This window comes from Euprymna scolopes, chromosome 46, assembly GCF_053919585.1.
Source record: "Euprymna scolopes isolate OS-2025 chromosome 46, ASM5391958v1, whole genome shotgun sequence".
NCBI lineage: Eukaryota > Metazoa > Mollusca > Cephalopoda > Sepiida > Sepiolidae > Euprymna > Euprymna scolopes.
Genome location: NC_136527.1, coordinates 39,012,355 through 39,034,460, shown reverse-complemented (window position 1 = coordinate 39,034,460; position 22,106 = coordinate 39,012,355). Strand labels below are relative to the sequence as shown.

Below are 22,106 nucleotides of genomic sequence, written 5' to 3'. Positions count from 1 at the left end.
AATTCATAAATCAAGATGTATCATTTGGAAACCGCTTTCAAAAACAAATTTCTGGGTTCTGGAGGTAAAAATCAGATGACGCAAGGCATTGCAAAAATACATGCGAGAAAATTTCATGGACGTCTGTGCTTCTGATCTTACACATTGTGTGATGTGGATCGAAGTTGGTTTAACACATCTATAGTAAATCTTGCTTCGGTACAGTAATCAATGCGTTTTTGCTTCGGTAAAAGTTGTCAGCAACCTAGGAATCCATCAAATAGTTTCAACAGACCCTGCACTAATCATGACCTTTTAGTGATTTGGCGTCAATCATGGATCTTCAAACTATGTAGCCTCCCCATAGCTGAGAGTTGCCTCATCAATGACAGATTGAGGGCAACCATATCTAGGTGTTGCTGCTAAAGATTTCATGCCATATTGCAATTCACAAGGACAATGTTTTACAAGAATATGATGTGAAATTGTTTCTTGTAATTTCATCAAGAGTTTCTCATGGTGTGCGTGATTTCAAATAAGACAACTGATCACTGCATGACACTTGACAGGCTCCATTTCACACTTGTAAACCAGGAACAACAATTAAGTCAGAGTTTTAATTTGCCAAATGACCCATAGAGATTTAAATCATTGCATATGCAATATTTCTACTCTATCATACAAACGACTGTAGGCCAGGGTCATTACCTATTGAACGTCCATCGTATTTAAAATATTTTGCACAATAAACATTTTATGAAAACAATGATAAAAAGGTGAAAGCTTGAGTAGATATTTAGACATGAATATTCGATATAAGATGTTTTATTGAAATATATTACATTTTTCGGGTGGTTTTAAGATAATAATTAACATAATCAAAGGATCATATTTTTTCGATCGTGGGATTTTGTGTGAGAAAAACACAACAATACCAATACACACATATAACAAGTATACCAACACACATATAACAATACCAATACGCACATATAACAAGAATACCAACATACACATATAACAATAATACCAATACACGCATATAACAATAATACCAATACACACATATAACAATAATACCAACATACACATATAACAATAATACCAACACACACATGTAACAATAATACCAACATACACATATAACAATACCAATACACACATATAACAAGAATACCAACATACACATATAACAATAATACAAACACACACATATAACAATAATACCAACACACACATAACAATACCAATACACACATATAACAAGTATACCAACATACACATATAACAATAATACAAACACACACATATAATAGCAATACACACATAACAAAAATATGGTTTTTAACTTTTTCAAAATTTTATCATTTGTGAATGGAACATACTACCAGATGCCAGACATTCACAAAATGTCAGAGCAGTACAATTTTGTGTTTACATGTTTGTATAAAGCTGATTTCATATATTACAAAAATATTGTCAGTTTTTTATTATTTTACTTTCTAAGGAATATCAAATTTACGCGTGTTTCAAAGGGTTAGTCAGATAACAACAAAAAGATTAAAATTGTTGGCAATTACTGAGATGTATAAAATTTTAAAAAAGTAAAATAATCTTAAAACGTGACCTCAGCATAAAAATCTTCTTTCAGGTGGTTTTAAAAATTTACACAAGAATATATACATAATCAAAGTAGCATATTCTTTTCGCAAGTTTTTGTGTGAGAAAATCACAGTTGTACATAAACCCTGGTATTTTGTCATTTTTTCTTTCACTTTTTAACCCAGTATTATTGAAGACATTAACTTCTGAGGTTGCTGATGTGCCCTTCTTGTCTCATATAATGATGTCAGGTTTAACAGCTCCATTTCTGTAGAAATCGTAGAGAGTCATAGTGGATAGTGTATGACATGTGCAACTATTGTTCCCAGGATTGCTGTGGAATTCAATATTCCACATGTTTAAGATCGTCATATAGATATATTTACACATTCCATTGTATTCCATTGAATAGTAGCAAACTTCTACAAGAACCTGACAGCTAGATATCAAATGGTTCACACTATTTCTGTGAGGTAAAAAGTGCACTTGTAATTGCTGAGATCACTCATCTTCTTAGAATATTTGTTATAAAATTTGATCGTAAGAATTCATTATAATTCTGTCCTAATCATACTTGGGACATTCTCTTTGAAGCCAGTTAATAACGCCTACCTTACTTATATAGCTCTTGATGAATGAATTCGAAAAATACTTATAACGATATTGTTTGGCTCATTTTTCCATTTTCCTGTAATAGAAGTTCTGAAGTATTTTTAACAACTGTTATAAGTGATTTCTTCTTTTCTAATTCTGTAAAACAAAATTGATTAATATAATTGGACATTTTCTTTATGCTAGTCCTTGGTTATAGGGATCGTTCTGTTCTTGATTCATGAGGCTGGTATACAATGTAGAGGTATGGATTTTGGAAGATAATCAGATAGTGTTTCCTGTAAGTTTTAGCATATGATAAAAAAATCTGATTTCTGTGCAAAAGAACCACATATTTCTTAATTATGTGGTTTGTCTCCCATATGTGTTTTCATATGACGCAACAAATTGTACTTCCGTGCAAAAGAAGAACTACATACTTCACAAGAATATGATTTTTCTCCCGTATGTTTTTCATATGACGTAACAAATTGTACTTCTGTGCAAAAGGAGAACCACATACTTCACAAGAATGTGGGTTTTCTCCTGTATGTGTTTTCATATGACGCAACAAATTGTACTTCTGCACAAAAGAAGAACCACATACTTCACAAGAATGTGGTTTGTCTCCTATGTGTGTTGCCATATGATTCAACAAATATGACTTCCGTGTGAAAGAAGAACCACATACTTCACAAAAATGTGGTTTGTCTCCTGTATGTGTTCGCATATGTCTCAACAAAGCTGACTTCCGTACAAATGAAGAACCACATACTTCACAAGAATGTTGTTTGTCTCCCGTATGTGTTGCCATATGATCCAACAAATGTGACTTCCATGTAAAAGAAAAACCACATACTTCACAAGAATGAGGTTTGTCTCCTGTGTGTGTTTTCATATGAGACAACAAATTCGACTTCCAGGCAGAAGAATATCCACACACTTCGCAAGAATGTGGTTTTTCTCCTGTATGTGTTTTCATATGACTCAACAAACTTGACTTACATGCAAAAGAAGAACCACATACTTCACATGAATATCGTCTGTCAGTCATGTTTGATTGCATTTTATTCAACATAAAGTACATGCAGTGCAGTGTATGATGAAAGGAAGGATTGTAAATTTTAACTTTAGAAAATTTATAAGAAATTTATAATTATTTTAAACCTTTTTAAATCACCAATGAAGAAAGGTCCTTGTTAGCCATTAATGATTTTCTTTTCATTGTGTCATATCCTGGAAATATAAAATAAATTTTAAAAAGATACAATTCATGTGGTAAAACTGATTTTCTTATATTGCTTTTTATTAAAAATATCCAAAACATCTTTAAATAATGAAATTTAAAAAAGAAAATGACTATAGCTTTATGCAATACTGGTTTGTTAACAAACTTAATGTGTTTCTATTTTCAGATATTTAATTTTAAATCTTTACGTTTCTTCATTGATTATTCATATTATTTCATCTTGGGTGTAATTTTTGGAAAGTTTTTATGTTATCTCTGATCTTATTTTGTCGAACTTAGTAATTAGAAATCTGTGCAGAATCCTGAATGAAACCCTTTACTTAAGCTCTTGTGTTGTTAACAATTACTGAGTAAAAATATTCTGATGCTTGTAACTTACAACTGAATTTTAACAAATACTCTAACAGCACCACGAGTCCTAACAGTATGAAATTTAGGAACATTTTTGTTTCTAGACGTTATCTCTACTTTTTACTATATATATATATATATATATATATATATATATATATATTATAAGTCAATAACTTGAGTGTTATTTCTTTCGCCTGTCACATCAATAATTTCCTGGGTAAGGTTGACACTGTTGTCCAAACTTCCAACTTCTGTATACGTAACGCACCTTCTCTCAACTCTAAACGAACTTCTGTTAATTCAACTTATTTCTTTGAAATCTAACTTCAAAATGAACCTCCCTCTAAATAATCAACCCTCTTTTATCTCTAACAAGGAGCATCTAATTTGCATATCGGGTGGTCACATTGCAGGCATATAAAGAGATAAGGCAGCCATTTTTGTTTTTTTCTTTTTCATTCATTTCATTCCACTCCCGACCCGTTGAAATATGCACACGTGCTAGTTAGGTAAGTCGCACGTTTCCATACTCTCTCCCTGATCTCATGATCACACACAGGGCAGGGGGGCAGTCGTCGTTGTCGGGTACTTCTTTGAAGAATGGGGGGCAGCACTTCCTTATTGCCATCTTCTTCATTACCACCGTTATTGCCACCAGTCTGTTCCATTATCCCCTCTTGTGGTTGCCTATGCGGTGTTTTACAATCAGGGCAAGGAGGCAGTATCCGCCTTTGTCGGATACTCCTTTGAAGAATCGAAGGCATCACTTCCTCCGTTTCATCTTACTCAGTATGTTCCATTATCCCCTCTCATGGTGCTATAGGCTGTGTTTCATAATCACGGCAGGTGGGCAGTATTTGTCTTTATCGGGTACTTCCTCATGTCCATCGTTCTCATCAGTATTGTCACTAGTATGTTCCATCATTCCCTCATCTGGGTCTGTAGGCTCACCTCTAGGGGAAGTAAGCGATTAGGATCATCCCTGAACTGTATGTGATCTTCCTCTTCATCCTCAGAATCAGAAGAGTTATAACAGGGGTGGATATCTTTTACATGACGTGGTACACCATCAATCAACATGGTCTGAGGACTTATGATTTTGTCTATTTTCCTCCATAAAATTTTACAGTGCAACCAGCATTTGGGGGTTTTACCCAAACACGGTCTCCCACTTGATATGGTGTATTGACAATGCTAACCACTGATGGTGTGACATCAATTCCTTTTATACGCTGTTCATAGCAGTAAATCCCATTAGCTGGTGCAGTTTCTGGTGTTGCATCGTCCTTTGGTGTCACATAATACGAGTACACAGCTTCTGGAATAGAAAACTATGTCCTGGCCGCAATTCTTTTAATGGTGCAGTGACACTGCTCTGCTATACCATTACCTTCTGGAAAATATGCACATCAGTAACGCATTCTAATCCCCCATTCCTGCGTAAATCTCTGAAATTCTTGACATTGAAACATAGTGGCGTTATCAGTCAGAATTTCCAGTGGGGCACCACCGTCAAAAAAGACAGGTCTCAACTGTCGTATAATGCTAGATGCATCCTGTAATGTCTACAGACGACATATCGTGAAACGTGTCAAGCCACAATCTGTCAAAGTAAAAAAATGCTTGCACTCATAATGCGTTACATCCATTCATGAAAATGATAAAGGATTGGCTGTTTCAGTCATTTTGAACGAATATCAAATTGAATAAATCTTTTCTTTCTTCCATCATTCTTGCTTAACTTAATATAATGTATTTTGTTTCTGCGATGGTACCAGACAATGTGCAGGCCTGGTTCTTCAAATTTCATGATACAGTTCCTACTAGTAACCATGAGGGATTAATCACATTTACATTTTATTTGTGATGATTGAAAGTATTTACTTATTTTATTATTCAGTTAGTTATAATTAATAAAGTTGTTTTGAAACGTTACAATGTTTTTTAATCAAACCCATGCTAGCCAAATTAAGTTAGGATTTTCTGTACACAAATGCAGAACATTCACTTATGAAAAGCACCATAAATAATTACTCCAATCTTTTCAATTATAACCGTTTAACATCCCTCAAAATGTAAAATAGTTTGATTTTATGTTGTCTGTTTTCAAATCACAATTAATGTTAAAAATACACCGAGGGATACCATTTCTATACGTGCGCCAAGCAATTACTTTAAATTTTTGAAACAGTGAAAAACATGAAAATTAAAACAAATATTTTGTAGGAAAAATCAAAATTAATTGGGCTTGCATGTGTGCGTGCTTCAAAGGGTCAGTTGTGTAACAAAAATATATCAACTAGACTTAAATGGTTGTTCACATGTTTGTATAAAGCTGATTTTATAAAAACTGTAAAGACGTGACCTCGTCATAAAAGTTGTATGTTTACATAGATTTACATAAAATAGAAAGTAGGTTAAAGTGGTTACATCCAATTGATTTTATGCGTAACGGACATGACCATGATGCAGAATGTCGCAATTTCTTTGCAAAAGAAACAGGTGAATTAAAAAAGACGCATACAGAATAGAGGATGAGTTAAAAGAAAGGATTGATTTTTTTAGTTAATAGTGAGTTGTGGAGTTAATAGGTTTGACAACAGAATATCGAGTTGTGGAGTTAATAGTTTTGACAACAGAATATCGAGTTGTGGAGTTAATAGGTTTGACAAAAGGGTGTCTTATAGATTTAGACGTTTTAAAAACAAAGTGTAAAGTTTTGGAGTTGCAAGTTTTGATAACAGAATGTTAAATTTTTAAATTAGAAGTTTTAAAAATGTCGAATTAACCTGATAAATTGAAGTACTCAGAAATCAAAGGGCTCCCTACCTGTGACTCACACTTGAACTCTATATGAAATACATAGATATTTGTATGTTCTATTAAAGTTCTTTTGTATTCAGCATATTTTTGCATATGACACAATAAATTTTTTATGCAAATGTCTCTTGCACTTGGTTCGGCAGGTATATTTGCCAGGTACTTTTTTCTATGTCGTATATAAAACCCTGGAGTTTCTTAAAAGACTCGTTTTGGTGATTTCCATAGCAAACTTGTTTTCTGATTAAGAGAGGCTTGTGCAAAATAGTTGGCTGACTATGTGATAGAGGTTGTACTACTGGCTCTTCCTTCATAATGCTGGTATACAATTTTGAGGTATGGAATTTGGAAGATCATCAGATATTGTTTCCCATATGTGTTAGCTTATGACACAATAAATCTGACTTCTGACCAAAGTAACCACATACTTCACAAGAATGTGGTTTGTCTCTTTTTGTTTTTTCTTATCACTTCCTTTTTCCTGGGGATGGGACATTCTACTGGATGCCAAATATTCTACCATTAGTTTAGTTACTCCAACCATAAGATCTTTTTAAGATTCCAATCGTGCCTTTAAATGCTATTGTTTGTATTTATTTTGCACTTGGTTTACCGGGTATATTCACCAGATAGTTTTTGAAATTCTTTTTCATTAGCCTGGTTGCACCTATAATGACTGGTATGATTGAAACCTTCTTAAGATTCCAGTTTCTTTTCATATCATAGATAGGTCCTTGGTATTTTGTTATTTTCTACCCTTCTGCTCAGTTAAGGCCAACATCATAAGGGACGCTTACTTTAACTATGGCTGCCACTTTCTCCTTCTTATCCCATATAAGGTTTACATATGTGTGTTCATATGACGTGACAAACTTGACTTGTTTGCAAAAGAGGAACCACATATGTCACAAGTATATGGTTTCTCTCCCGTGTGTGTTTTTGCATGCCTCAATAAACTTGACTTACGTGCAAAAGAAGAACCACACACTTCACAAGAATGTGGTTTCTCTCCCGTATGTCTTTGCACATGAGTCATTAAATGTGATTTCCGTGCAAAAGAAGAACCACATACTTCACATGAATGTGGTTTTTCTCCCGTATGTGTTTTCATATGACTCAACATATGTGACAGCTGTGCAAAAGACGACCCACATACTTCACATGAATGTGGTTTCTCTCCCGTATGTGTTCTCATATGAGTCAATAAATTTGCCTTCCATGTAAAACAAGAACCACATATGTCACAAGTATATGGTTTCTCTCCCGTATGTGTTTTCATATGATTCAATAAAGTTGACAGTTGTGCAAAAGAGGAGCCACATACTTCACAAGAATGTGGTTTGTCTCCCGTATGTGTTCTCATATGAGTCATTAAATTTGACTTATCTGCAAAAGAAGAACCACATACTTTGCAAGAATGTGGTTTCTCTCCCGTATGTGTTTTCATATGACTCAACAATTGTGACTTATGTGCAAATGAATAATCACATCTTTCACAAGAATGAGGTTTGTCTCCCATGTTTGCTGGCATGTAATTCCACAAAAATTATATACAATGGAATGCATGATAAGATATGCTAATAAATTTCGACTATAAAAAATTTATATAAAGAAATTATATCATTATAAACTTATTTTTAAGTCACCAGTGATGTAAGTTCCTTCTCCTTCATTAATATCTTTCTTTTAAGTGTTGAAAATTCTGAAAATATAAAACAATTTAGTTAAATTGAATTCATGTTTATTTTTATAAATGTAAATTTATTATAAATAAAATTCAAAATAAAATGAGAATAGTTTTTATCAATACTGGTTTGTCAACAAAATTTGTTTCTATTTTCAAATATAAGTTTCTGGCCTTGTAGTAGTGTTTATGAATTTGTGTGATATCAAAGCAGGCAAGTAAAAAGTGTTTCACTGTATAAAGTTGTGACATGACTTTCTGAGATTTAGTAGATTTTTTTAGTATAGGTATAATTTTGAAGAGTTTGTAGTTTTGGCAATTGTTCTAGTCACCGCTTAAACACAAGTGCATGATACTCTCATGTACTAAACAAAGGTTCCATTAAAAGGTTCTACATAATTTTAAATTCAATTTCCAATCTCACAGAGGATTGAAACTTCAACATTCAGGAGTAACTTAAAATTGAATTTATTTAGTACATAAGAGTAGCATGCTGTGTTTTGTTAGCGATGACTGATTAAAAGTTGTACATAATTTGAAATTATATTTTCAATCTCAATGAGGATTGACACTTCAAAATTCACTATTTATTACTCCATATTCTATGCATGCACTGTTTTTCTAAAGCCAATTTCCGGTTTGTTCATTTTGAAATTAGTCTGTGTCTGTTACAACGCTTGGCTTAAACCAATCCATGCGTGATGGGAATTACTGAGAATCCGGGTCAAATCATGCAATTGAATATTCCTATATGAGACTTTGACCGATGCAAATCATTAAGATTGAGTTGTGAAAAAAAAAACATTATGAGACAAAAGAAATGATTTTTTTATTAACTCGAGCAGTAAACACGCATGGGAATAATCGTGTGTCATTTTATGTCTCCCATATAAAGACATTGATCCTTAGGTCGGTTGTCATCTATCGTCTCAGTGGTGTAATGAAATAAATGTTCTTTTACCAGGTACTTCATTGATTTGTATGTAACTAACACCCCCACTTAAAAATGGTACAGTCCCGTTACATTATTGATGAATCAGCTGACGTTATCATTGTGGAAGAAAATTCACTGCCCACTGTGACTCCAATACCAACTACTTCCCCACCTAAAAGGATAGCTACTTCACTCATCAATAAATCACCAGACCATACCATTTTTCAGTGGGTATGTTAGTTACATACACATGAATGAAGAACATTGTAAAATGACATGTCGTTACACTGCTAGGATGTAAAATGGGAATATTTCATTTTATTTTCGTATCTTAAAGCATTTTTATGATAAGTAACAGAATTCAATACTTTTGGTTCCAAAACTGACAGGACCGACCAAAGCGTTAAACCAAAGGAAAAAAAACTTATTTTAGAAAGAAAATTAAAAAAAAACTGTAATGACTTTAATTAACAAGATAGAAACGACTCTGAACATTGTTTATACGATTAATATTCATAAAGACAGAAAAAAGAGATCATTTTTTTTCAAATTTATGAATATACACAGACGGCAAAAAGAAAGGCCGCACTTGTAATTAAAAAAAACTGTAAATTTAAACTAAGTATACCTCAGTTGATACCTTTTATTCTTTTATAATTTTATTTGTTCATATTTGACTTTTAATTGAAATATTCTAGTGTTCAGGTCAATTTAAAAAATTGGAAAAAAATTACATGTGCATACTTTCTTTTTGCTGGCACTGTTGATGTAAATAAAAAAAAAGAATAAAGACAAAAATGAAAAAGAAAGAATGATTTTCACATATACTGAAACACTAAGTGACCTATGGAATACATTCAACACTGACTTTAAATGTTGTAGAATGTTTATTGTTTGTTCTTTTGTGTTATAATTGTGTTTTGTCGTCTAAATGTATTTTCTTGTTTTTAATCACATAATTTGGAGGATGGCTAAGAAAGGTGAAATATGAAAGGAACCAACATTTTCCTCCTGTAGCACGTTTCATATACTCTTAGACTAAAATCAAAACCTCATCACTACGACAAATCATAGTCAGGAGAATTGTATATCTTATCACTTCTTTCTCTTGCTTTTCCTATATAGACAGAGGAGAGTTTTATCTATGCAGGTAGAGAAAAGAAGGAATTGTTGTTAGTTTCATATGATTGAAGGGGAAATATGTCAGGAAATGATCAGCTTTTTTTCATACTACTCTGAAATGATGTCCTTTTAGCAGCTGATGAAAGTAAGTTGCCCTATATCTAAATTGAATGACTAGGTTTATCTTCTCTGACCTCAAGCTGTGACAATCAAATATCTAAATAGAACTAACAAGCACGTCTCCTCCTTGTGAAATGATCAGCTTTTTCTCATGCTAATCTGAGAAATGATGTCCTTTTGTCACCCAATGAAAGTAAAGTGACCTATATCTAAATAACAACAAACACCTCTCCTCTACTTGTGACAATCACTAGGAGTTTATCCTCTCTGACCCTCAAGATGAGGAAGGGGATTAAAAGCTTACTTGCTAACATCCTCCCAGATGATTATCATAGATAACATGTGGAACGTATGCAAATTTCATAACAAACATATGGTTAGGAATCTAAACGATAGATACACAGGTTCTTTTACTCATAGTCGAAAGAAAAATAAAAGTTCATACAAATAACAAGAGGGGGATAACGGCTCCTTACTTTATTTCCATGGACACAAGGCTACCTTCAATCATAACCAGAAGAAAAATAAAAGTCCATAACAATAGCAAAGGTGGAGTAACAGTAATAAATAACAAGAAGAATTAACAATAAAACATACAATCCAACACCAAGAAAAATTCATGAATCACACTGAAAAAAAAACTGAGATTATTTTAGTTTTTCAATAGAAAATCTAAAATAATCTCATTTTTTTTAAACCAACTTTCAAAATATCTGGATTAAAAAATTTCCAGAAGGGTCTTACCAGCTGAAATAAATTATGAAAGAAACAAGAGATATAAAACTCAAATTGTATTTAAATGCTGCATAGATAATTCAGCTATCCAAAAACACATGTTCTTGTAATATAACGTGCATGGTGCTCATGTGAGAAAATCAGCAGCAGCTGTAGGATAGCTAGCTAGTGAAAATATAAGTAGCCACCATCTTAGCACATATGCAAATAAAGCAAGTGTATGTATACTGATGTCAGTCAAATAAAGCAAGTGTACACATACTGATATCATGGAAGAGAAAAAGGCAGAAAAAAATGATGAGAAAAGACAGCAATCAAACGTGTTTTGAATCATATGCAGTGAGAGAAAAAATGGACTGCATGGTTGAAAAAGTGAAAATGCACGTGAGGAAAATGGCACATACAAAAAGGACATTTCTGACAGATATGTACGATGCGGGAGTGATATTTTTAAACACAGTGAAATGGGTTGTTGGAAATTATTGAAATAAATGCTTTTTATCCACATAAAAAAGACTAAATCATATTTTAATGTCCTTACTTCTTACTTTGTCCCTGCGGTGGTGTCAGACAATGTGCAGGTCTGAGTGTTTTTAAACGAAAACCCCAGTTACTTTGCCAGTTGCTCTACTACTGAGGCATACACCCTACTATTTACAATGAGGGATTAATCACATTTACATTTTATTTATGATAATTGAAAGTATTCAGTTATTTTTATGCAAAAGCAGCACCTCAAGGCTAGGTGGAAACCATTAGTTCTATAGCAACAGCACTGACACCTCACGGTTTGAGATTTTACCAAATAAAATGCCATGTCTCAGTCAAGCTGAGCACATGACAAACATCCACTTATGGAAGCCTCATTAATAACAATTCCAATGTTTTCATCTATCACAGTTAATGTCCCCCAAAATACAAAACAGTTTATGTCGCCTTTACTTTTCAAAACAGAATTAAAGTTAAGAGTACTATTACAATCTGGTAAGTAAATATTCGACAAGTGTTATTTTTACAATATTTGCACAATAAATAACACTCAAGACGAGAATAGTAGTCTTAATAATCTAAATAATACAAATAATCATTTCTCACCTAAAAATTTCAGAATCGTAATATTGTAATTTGTTTAAGAATCATGATTATTTTTTTTTTAATTTAGTAAAAGTTATTTGTGAGGTTTGTTGTTTTGGTCAATGTCTAGAATTTTTCAAAAGCCCCTAAAACCCTTTACAATGACGACTTTTATCAGTTTTCGAGGGTGCTAAAAACAAATATATGCTTAAAAAAATGGTGCAGAGATTTTTTAAAAAAGTGAGGGATCACATTTAAATATAAATTAAACATAAATGAGCACTCACTTTATGGCCATGTAGGAAGGAGGTCAGTTTTGCATTCGTTTTTTTGGCGAAGAGTATTTTTTGTTTTCTGATTTCCTCTTTTGATAAACACACGAGGACATTAAAGAACAAAAATAAAGTATAATCTGTATACAAATACGTGTCATTCCTTATGTTATCAATGATGACCATTTTTATATATGACTATTTTGTGTGTTCAAGTGCGCACACATATTTGCCACAAATAAGTAGTTTTTCAAATATTAAGCAATGTAATTCCTTATGTTATCGGTGGTGGCCAATTCTGTATGTGCAAATGCATGCTTAATTGGCCACCACTGATAACAATTATAGTTTTTATATCCAGATACCTTCTTGTTTGCATCAAATTTAAATGTGATATTCGTTTTCAGGATACCAAAAACCTATCGAAGTTGTAGCAGTATCAGAATTTTTTGTGAAAATAGCGAATAATTCCACCCCATCTTTCCAAGCTTATAACTCCTCGAAAAATGTAATTCAAGCCCTAATTTTTTTTTCAATTAAAGGAGCAAGGACCAAGGTTCCATTAAAAAAAAAAAAGAAAAAAGAAAAAACAAATAACGTGGTTTAAAAAAAGGTTTTAAACTTCAAACTTTACAGGTAAAATTCTACAAGAACACGATGTCCGTTTTTTTTTAAATTTGAATATATTATGTATTGACCTTTTCTCTTCAATTTGTGAGTAAATAATTATGTACTTATCCGGGACTAAATTAAGTATTTTCTTTGTAATAGACACTTGGGGGGGGGGGAACCGTGAATAAAAAAAAAAAAACGTTTGTCTAAAATATTATATTCGGTTTATTGGAAAGAACATAAAATTTCACATTGACCCTGAAAATATCGTAAAAATAGAATCAATAGAAAAATTTTGATAGATTTTTAAAATTTAGAAATTTAAAAATATTGAGTTTAAAAATTGAAAAATATTGAGTTCGGAAAATTCATTACTGTTTAAAAAAAAAATAAAAATATTTTTATTACTTTTAAAACAACTGTAATAGTTTATTTTGGAAGTATAATCCATAAAGAAAATAAATAACCCACTTTTAACAGAGAAATTACGAGATTTTTATATTGTATTCGCAGTTTCGTGTTAGGGGTGTCAAAAATTCCTACAAAAATTCTGATAGTGCTATCGAAGTTGTAATGTTAAAGATGATTGTTAAGGTGGAAAGTATATTACAATTTACCAAAACGACTTTCAGGCAGGCCAACAAAACAAATAAAAAAATATCACCATGTGGCCATAAAGTGAGTGCTTATTTTACATTAAATTTATATAGAAAACTGATCCTGATGAAAAAATAGTTTCCTCATATCATGATAACAATTCTCTGCGCCACTTTGGAAATATATATTCGTTTTTAGCACACTTAGGAAACTATAGAATAATTTGCTGATGAAAATAAAAAAACAAGACAATTTCTTTTTACTTTCAACTTGTGAAACAGTTACAAAGCAGTAAAAATTTATAAAATAAATAAAAAATTATATATAAAATTGATAAACGATAAAAAAGTTATTTTTATGTTTAATCAATATTGAAAACAAGAAACAAGAAAACACAATCGACAGCGAAAAATTTTCAACGATAAATCAACATTTTCATTAGGATAAATCGCTTCGTGAATGTAGTTATCTCCCTTGCATTTTTAACTTATTCTGCAAATGCGTAAAAATCGATACTAAATTCATGTAGTAATACTTACGTTTTTGTTTTATAATCTGCTTTCGATCAACTTTATTTATTTATAAAGGAAACGATTTTTCAAGCTCAAGTTAACATTCAAGATGACGAACGGAAGAGCAAGTTCGCAGAAAACAAAATTGAAGAGGAAAATATTTTTAAAACATCATTTCGAAATAGAGCCGATCTGTTTGGTGAATATCACGGATAAAATTAGTATTATTTTATTTAACATTTAAATATTTACACGAGAGAGAACAGACTACAAGTTTCATTTTTATTAATTCTATAATTCGGTGCATATGGTAAGTGCAATTTCATGGCGGAAACTGATAAACGTATTTTTTTTTCTTTTTTGAGATTTTCGATAATTTTTGTATTGTGTTTAAAGGATAAAAGTCTAAAGTTTAAAAAAAAGTTATACATGAAAAAAAATTATAATTTAAAATGTTTTCACGGCGACGTCAGAAACTTGGGAATTCAGTTAAATTTAGACGTTAAATAAATGCCAAAAATCGCTTGAAAGATAAATATTAATTTTCTGCGACTATTTCAAAGATAATTAGTAAAGTCTTACGATATTGAATTTTAAAAAAAAAAGTTGTTTGTAAAAAAATAGCTTCATTAGCACCCCCACCTCTAAAGCGGGATTTTACAAGAGACGTCGCGCATAAGTCCATTTTATTTTATACACTTGACAGAAAACACGAAATCACTGTTTTTAGATGAAATAACATTTATTTACGTGTTAGGAATATTAATTCAAATCGTTCAAACGTAAATGTTTTTTGTAACGAGTGTTCATTATGCAGGCTTAGTTAAATGAGGATATCGAAAGATTAGTGATTTTTATAAACCATGGAAGCAAAACTTTTGTGATAATTTTTATCATTAAAACCACATTAATATTATTTTTTTGTGAAAATATTGAATGAATAATATTATTGTAATGTTCCTGAAATATTTAAAATATTTCTAATTGTTAACATTAAAGCCGTTTCACAAGTAAGTCGGATTCTACCTTTTTAGGCGACTACGTGTGAAAAGAAAGAAGAGGCTTGAAGTTTTGTTCCAAGTTCTGCAGAAGGGCAGGTCCTGTAGAATCAGCAGAAAAGAAAGTCCTGTAAAGTCAGCAGACGAGCAAGTCCCAAAAAATCACACACACACTAAGGTACTCTTAAAGCTGCAGCAGTTCACCGATACGATCACACTGACGTCGATCCTAGAAAAGACCCACCCATGTTCCAAACACACTCCCTTTATCCTTCCGGCGTTCGTCCTTGGCCAATCAGCAGCCAAAGAGCGGTCACGTGGGGCCCAGTGATGATCGCACAATCTACAAGATGAGGACGGCGCCATTTTGGAATTTCTTTCATGTTTCGGCCATGCACGTACGCACACCGTAGGAGCGTTCCAAGGTAAGGCATGACGCGCAGACACGTGGGCGCTTCCTCCCTTCATTTTCTTCGACTCTACACCCCCCCTGGTCTCAAGATCACACATGCAGCATTGCGGCCGCGGTCGTTTGATGCGGGTGCTCCTACGGAGGGGGATTAGCTGGGCTTCTTCATCTCCACCAGTGCCACCCGGGTCAGTGTCCACAGTCCTACCATCCGTCTTCACTTCATCTTCCTCCGAGCTACCTGGGTCAGTGTCCACAGTCCTACCGTCCGGCTGCGCTTCATCTTCATCTTCATCCGAGCTCTCAGAAGTGGTGCTGGAGCTATCGCCATCCGTGCTGAGGTTCTCAGCAATAGGCCGGATCCACATTTCATCACTGGATGATTCATTACTTTCACTGTTCACCATTTGGTTTATATCAAGGGCGGGCCAGACATCCCTTACATGGCATGGGACACCATCAACCAGCACAGCCTGCTCACCGATTATGCTGGTGATCCGTCCCTGTCTGAACCTGGTCGTGCATCGGTTATTGGGAGGCCTTACCCAGACGGTGTCCCCTGACTTGTACCGTCCTTGCGTCTTCTTCTGATTAGGCACGCAGGCGTCAATGCCCTTAACACGCACTCGATAGCGATGTATCACATTAGCAGGTGCACTTTCAGCAGTCGCGTCATCCTTTGACGTTGTATTGTACCTATATACCGCCTCCGCAATCGTGCATTGCTTCCTTGCTGCTATCCGTTTCACACTTCGGTGGCACCGCTCTGCTATACCGTTGCCACTCGGCACATATGCACACCTGTGTCTAAGCCGGGTCCACCACTCGTCCATGAAACGCCTGAATTCCCCGCTGCAAAAGGCTGTGTCGTTGTCCGTGAGAGTCTCTTCGGGTGGCCCCCGCTCGTAAAATATAGACTCTAATTGGCGGATGACACTAGCCGAGTCCTGTCCTGTTAACAGTCGCCAGATCGCAAACCTCGTCGGTCCACAATCGATTAGTGTGAGGAAGTGCTGACCACCATAGTGGGTTATGTCCATGCCCAGCCGGCTCCAAGTCACGTCGACTTCCAGCCGACCTTTCTGCCATTTGGTGGGAGCCGGGTCGATTGACTGGCATATTTGGCATTCTTTGACCACTGATTCTACTCTGTTTTTGGACACTGACGGGTTGGTTAAGTGTGCGAAATAATATGTCCGTCTCACTCCAGGGTGTCCAGTGTCGTGGTGTACCCTCTTGATTTCATCCGTCCCCTCAATAGAGGCAGCACATAACGATCCTGGTTCGGCTTCTTTCTTCATTGCATCGAACCACCTCTGGGGCACACGGGTGAGTTTATCTGCAAGATTGTGGATGGAAGCGACAAGCATCGCGTTCACCGATAGGTTGTACTCTTCCACCAGCTTCCTTAGAGTCTCCAACCTTCGTCTAATTAGCATTTCGGTAGCCGCCTTGGTGCGCACTCTCGCTTTGCCTGTTAGTGTGTCAACTATCCAGTGGTACACGCACAGCAAATCTGTGTGTAAGCACAATTCTTTAACCTTCCACTGGAGTGCCATATTTACTCCCTTTATCACCGCATCCAACTCCGCTAGGTTGATGTGAGCGGCATCACCCAGTGGTCGCAACCAGCAGGCGTCCTCAATCACAGACCCGTTCATCTCCAATAGTGCCCCGATCGAGAGGGAGCTCGCATCCACCCACACATTTAGTCTGTCTCCCTGGACGCACTCATCTCCTTTAGCGGGGTCCTCCTGCTTGACTCTTGTGATGGTTTCTTTTACCATGCGAAGCAACAGATTGTCCACCGTCTCGTCATCCCAGCCTTTGGTAACTGAACTCGCCCTCCTCTTCATGCTGGCTGTTGCGACCCGGGTCCATCCACATACTGGCAAGTGTCCTACCAGTTTTCCACACAGGGAAAATATGGCCCGCCTTGTGAGGATATGGGGCACTTCAGGGACTACAGTTCCGCGCCCCCACCTCAAGGTCCCTCGCTCCTGTTGAATGCTCAACCCCAAAACACGAGCACCATCCTCCAAGCGTTCTGGATACTTACAAATCAGTCCAAGTTCGGCAAGCTTAGCCCTCACACGTGATGATGGCACAACGTCTTCATTCACGTATATGTCGTCAAGGTATGCTGATGTCCCCTCTTTTACGGTCTTATCCTGTGACAATACAGCATTGATGATCGTTTTCATGATTTGGGGCGCAACGTTACGCCCAAAGCCCAGTCGAGTGAGGCAATACCTCCTACCAGAAAACACTACCGTCTGAAACGGCCACAGTGTCTCGCTAACCCGGACCTGCAGATATGCCCTTCTAAGGTCCAACAGGGGCACATTAGAACCCAGCTGGCGCCATTCTCACAGTTTGCTAGCACACACGTCGGCCTCGCCTGTGAACGCATCAACATATGAGTTCAGTTCTCGGTAATCCATCACCGGCCTGACTTTTGCTTTGTTCTGTTGAGCAACTGCCATTAATGGGATCAGACCCTTGGGGGGTCCAAGTTTTTTGTAGGGGTAGGGAATCAACTAGCCATCCTCGATCCATCTGCGAAGTTCTTCTTCGTACGCGGGCCTCATGTGGTCGGGCACATGGTATTCCGTTATGCCATTTTGCAGTTTGGCCGGTTCTCGGTCTTCCGACCACTTCCATGAGGCAGTCCAGGCCCTCTTTTGCTCGTCAAATTCGACGCTGAAGTCTGGTTGGTCGATCTTTAGTGCAGCACACACTGAGGCTTTCTCCTGAAAATGTACCGCCCCCGTCGCCATTATGTAGACACCACCAAGAGGTCTGATGGCATCATATCCTAGGAGCAGGTCAAAACTCAGGGGGTTTTCTGGTACCACCAGCGCCTCTAGGTTAGCGGAGATTCCATTTTTTGTCCGAATGTTTACGCTGCCCACCCCGCAACATGTGTGCGTCTCTCCACTGATGGTAGTCACTCGGACGTTCTTCTTTCTCCAAGTGTGGCAGAGATCTGCACATATGATAGTGCGGGAGCACCTGGAGTCGAGGAGTGCTGAGCGCAGTGTTTCGTTGACATATATCGAAATGATCGGCAGCGTCTCATTTAATTTCTGCGTGGGGAAGAGGTTGACGCTGACACCTTGTCCCCGGTTCCGTTTCCCGGAAAGTCTTGAGCTATATGGCCGGCTTCCTTACACCGGTAGCAGCGAACGGCCGTTGGTTGCTGCCGGCAGTTCCTTGCAATATGGCCCTGTCCATTGCATTTGTAGCATATGATTCCACCACGTGGACCGGGTCCCTGATATGGTTTCTTATCATTCAGCATGGACCGGGCAGCAGCAATTACCGGTTCCCTCATCTCGGAATAATTCTTCATTACAGTCCTGGCCCGATCCACTAGGTCATTAAGGGGCAACGAATCCGCACTTGAACTGGTTCGTAATAGTCGCCTTCCTTCTGTCGGGAGTCCTGCTAGGAATTTGCATGCTAAGGCCCGCTCAGGCAGTCCAACACACAAGACCGTTAACTTGGTCAGTTCTGCCAAGTATACATCGACCGTTTCGCCCGGACGTAGGGTCCTTGCCTCAAGTGGCTCCCAAGCAGTGGCAGGGTCAATTGCAAACGCCTTGAACAGCGCCACCTTAATTGTCTCGTAGTCCTGTTTGCCCTCATGGCTGAACTGTTGATACACGGCAAAGGCACCGCCGGACAAGCGCAGAGGGACAACACGTTCGAAGTTCTTTACGCCAGACAAAACACAATGTAACTCCAACTTTTCCACCCAGTCAAGTACCGGGGTTGATCCATCGAACTCCGGTATTAATTTGAGGTCAATTTTTTCCCCCATTTCGCCGAAATAGCTTAAAGCCGTTTCACAAGTAAGTCGGATTCTACCTTTTTAGGTGACTACGTGTGAAAAGAAAGAAGAGGCTTGAAGTTTTGTTCCAAGTTCTGCAGAAGGGCAGGTCCTGTAGAATCAGCAGAAAAGAAAGTCCTGTAAAGTCAGCAGACGAGCAAGTCCCAAAAAATCACACACACACTAAGGTACTCTTAAAGCTGCAGCAGTTCACCGATACGATCACACTGACGTCGATCCTAGAAAAGACCCACCCATGTTCCAAACACACTCCCTTTATCCTTCCGGCGTTCGTCCTTGGCCAATCAGCAGCCAAAGAACGGTCACGTGGGGCCCAGTGATGATCGCACAATCTACAAGATGAGGACGGCGCCATTTTGGAATTTCTCTCATGTTTCGGCCATGCACGTACGCACACCGTAGGAGCATTCCAAGGTAAGGCATGACGTGCAGACATGTGGGCGCTTCCTCCCTTCATTTTCTTCAACTCTACAAACATCTACAATGTTTTAATTTAAAAAGACCATAATTTGGGATTTTAGTCATCATATTGGTGTCACTGGCCACATGTATCCATAAAAATAAAATTGAGTTTTTACAGAAAAGGAAATAATAAAATCCATTCAATAATTGATATTTTAAAGTTTATTATCCATTTTCATATTAAGTTAAATGAAATGACAAAAAATAAACCACGATAAAATATTTAGCTTAAAATACAAGTAACGATTTTACTAAACGACATTTTACTTACGATATTTTTCCAGCATTCACCGGAAGTTAATATTTCCCCTAGAAAGTTCGATGTGTTTATATTTTTAACCCTTTTAATTAACACACGCATATTGAGAGTAGATATGGTAAAAAATGAAAATGAAAGAAAGAAAGAAACAAACAAAAAATAAGAAGCGAGATGTTATAAAGGGGGAGAGAACTCATACGACTCCCCATTTAGCCTATAGAGGGCTGAATGGGGAGTCGTATGCATAATGAAATGAACAACACAACTAGAAGTAAGGGGGTCTGACATGTGGGTAAAGAAAGTAAACAAAGTTCGTAGTTAAGATGAAATCATATTTAAAAAATAACGATAAAAGTATTAAAAAGAAAGAGATATATAATGTTTCTTACCGGAGATGGCTCAAAATGGCGAAGGACAACAGAAGATAAAACATAGATACGTGTGGCTAGAAAGGTTGCTGACTACAATTACAGAGTAAAACACCGGTCAACCTGCCGGTGTTGAATCAGAGAAAACTCTAAAAGAAAAATGTCCGACCAAGGGAGATAACTGTTAAAGGGACATAATGCATGCAAAAATAGACAATTTTAAAAAGAAAACAAATTTTATAATTATTTATTGTAATTTATTTATATTTAAAAAAATATGTTTTTTAATTGAAAAGACATTTTAAGAGTTAATCTTGGAACTTAATTCTTCTGTTTTGTCAAGTAAACTAAACTACTTTTAATTTATTCGATTTCGAAATTTATTTTTACATGAAAATTATAATTCAGTTTAAATAATTCAAAAAAGAAAACACGGTTTTATGTAAGTACGGGCAAAAATGGGCGGGCAAAAATAGGGGGAATTAGTTTTGAAAGCCGATTTATCATAATTTTTTTGTAGGTTTCCGATTACGTTTTGATTGTATGTGAAAGATTAGAGACTGTGCCAGTTGACACGGTTAAGATTCAGATTAAAAATTGTTATAAAAATAAATACAATTTAGGCGCGCAGTTTGATTATGATTATGTTGGTGCGTGAAAAATAAAAAATAACTCCCACGTAAATTCCGGCGTGGCCTTATATATTAAATTGACTCAAAACGAGCGGACGTAGTACAGAGCACCCCACGTGATGTTTCCATCCAATGGGATTTCTCCAAGGACATTTTTCTAAACTTTTCTTCTTAAGCTCGCTGGGAGCTGGTCCAAATAGTATTTAAGCACACACAAATATCAAATCTCTCTCTCTCAACTGCATTCTCATTCGGAGGTTCCACGCGTGTTACTATCACTCTTCCATTTTCACCGCTCCGCGCGCTTCATACAATTTCACAGGCGAACATTACCTATTGCCTCTCTTACCATGTTTTAACATATGAACAGTTCAGCAAAAAAAGACATTCTCCTTTTTTTATACGAACACTCAAAAGGACTTCTGCACTCATTATAAAGAGAATTATATTTTATTTGTTAATGGTTGGTTTCTGTGAATAAACCTCCGTTTGTTTTGCATGTAAGTCTTCTTCTTTTTATTTTTATTTATTTGTGGAGGAAGTTAGTTCCTAAAAAGGCCTGACGACCCCCACTAACTGCAATTAATAATAAATCTTTGTTATAATTTTGTTAGGTTTTAAGATTTACACAGGTTAATGATTAAAAATATTATAAACATTTGTATATTTAATATGAAATACGGTTTTACTGAATGTTCATTTGGTTACCTACGGGGTTCCATATTTTGTTCTGTAAAAAGACACATAGAAAATATGAGGCGGGGCCTAAAAAATGCTTAATATTTGTGCAATAATATTGTCAAATTGTTTTTAATCTGGTGATAAAATAGCTGACAAGAGTCATGTTTCTATTAAAACTTAATAT

The 22,106-nt window shown here is 36.0% G+C and overlaps 1 long non-coding RNA gene across 1 annotated transcript; it reads right to left on the bottom strand.

Moving 5' to 3' along the window:
• Positions 1 to 776: 776 nt before the first annotated feature.
• Positions 777 to 20,695, bottom strand: LOC145270539 (uncharacterized). Its single transcript, XR_013865428.1, has 2 exons — positions 20,631 to 20,695; positions 777 to 8,297 (listed from the first exon to the last, which is right to left on the bottom strand). It is a non-coding gene; the product is annotated as an uncharacterized LOC145270539 (long non-coding RNA).
• Positions 20,696 to 22,106: the final 1,411 nt, after the last annotated feature.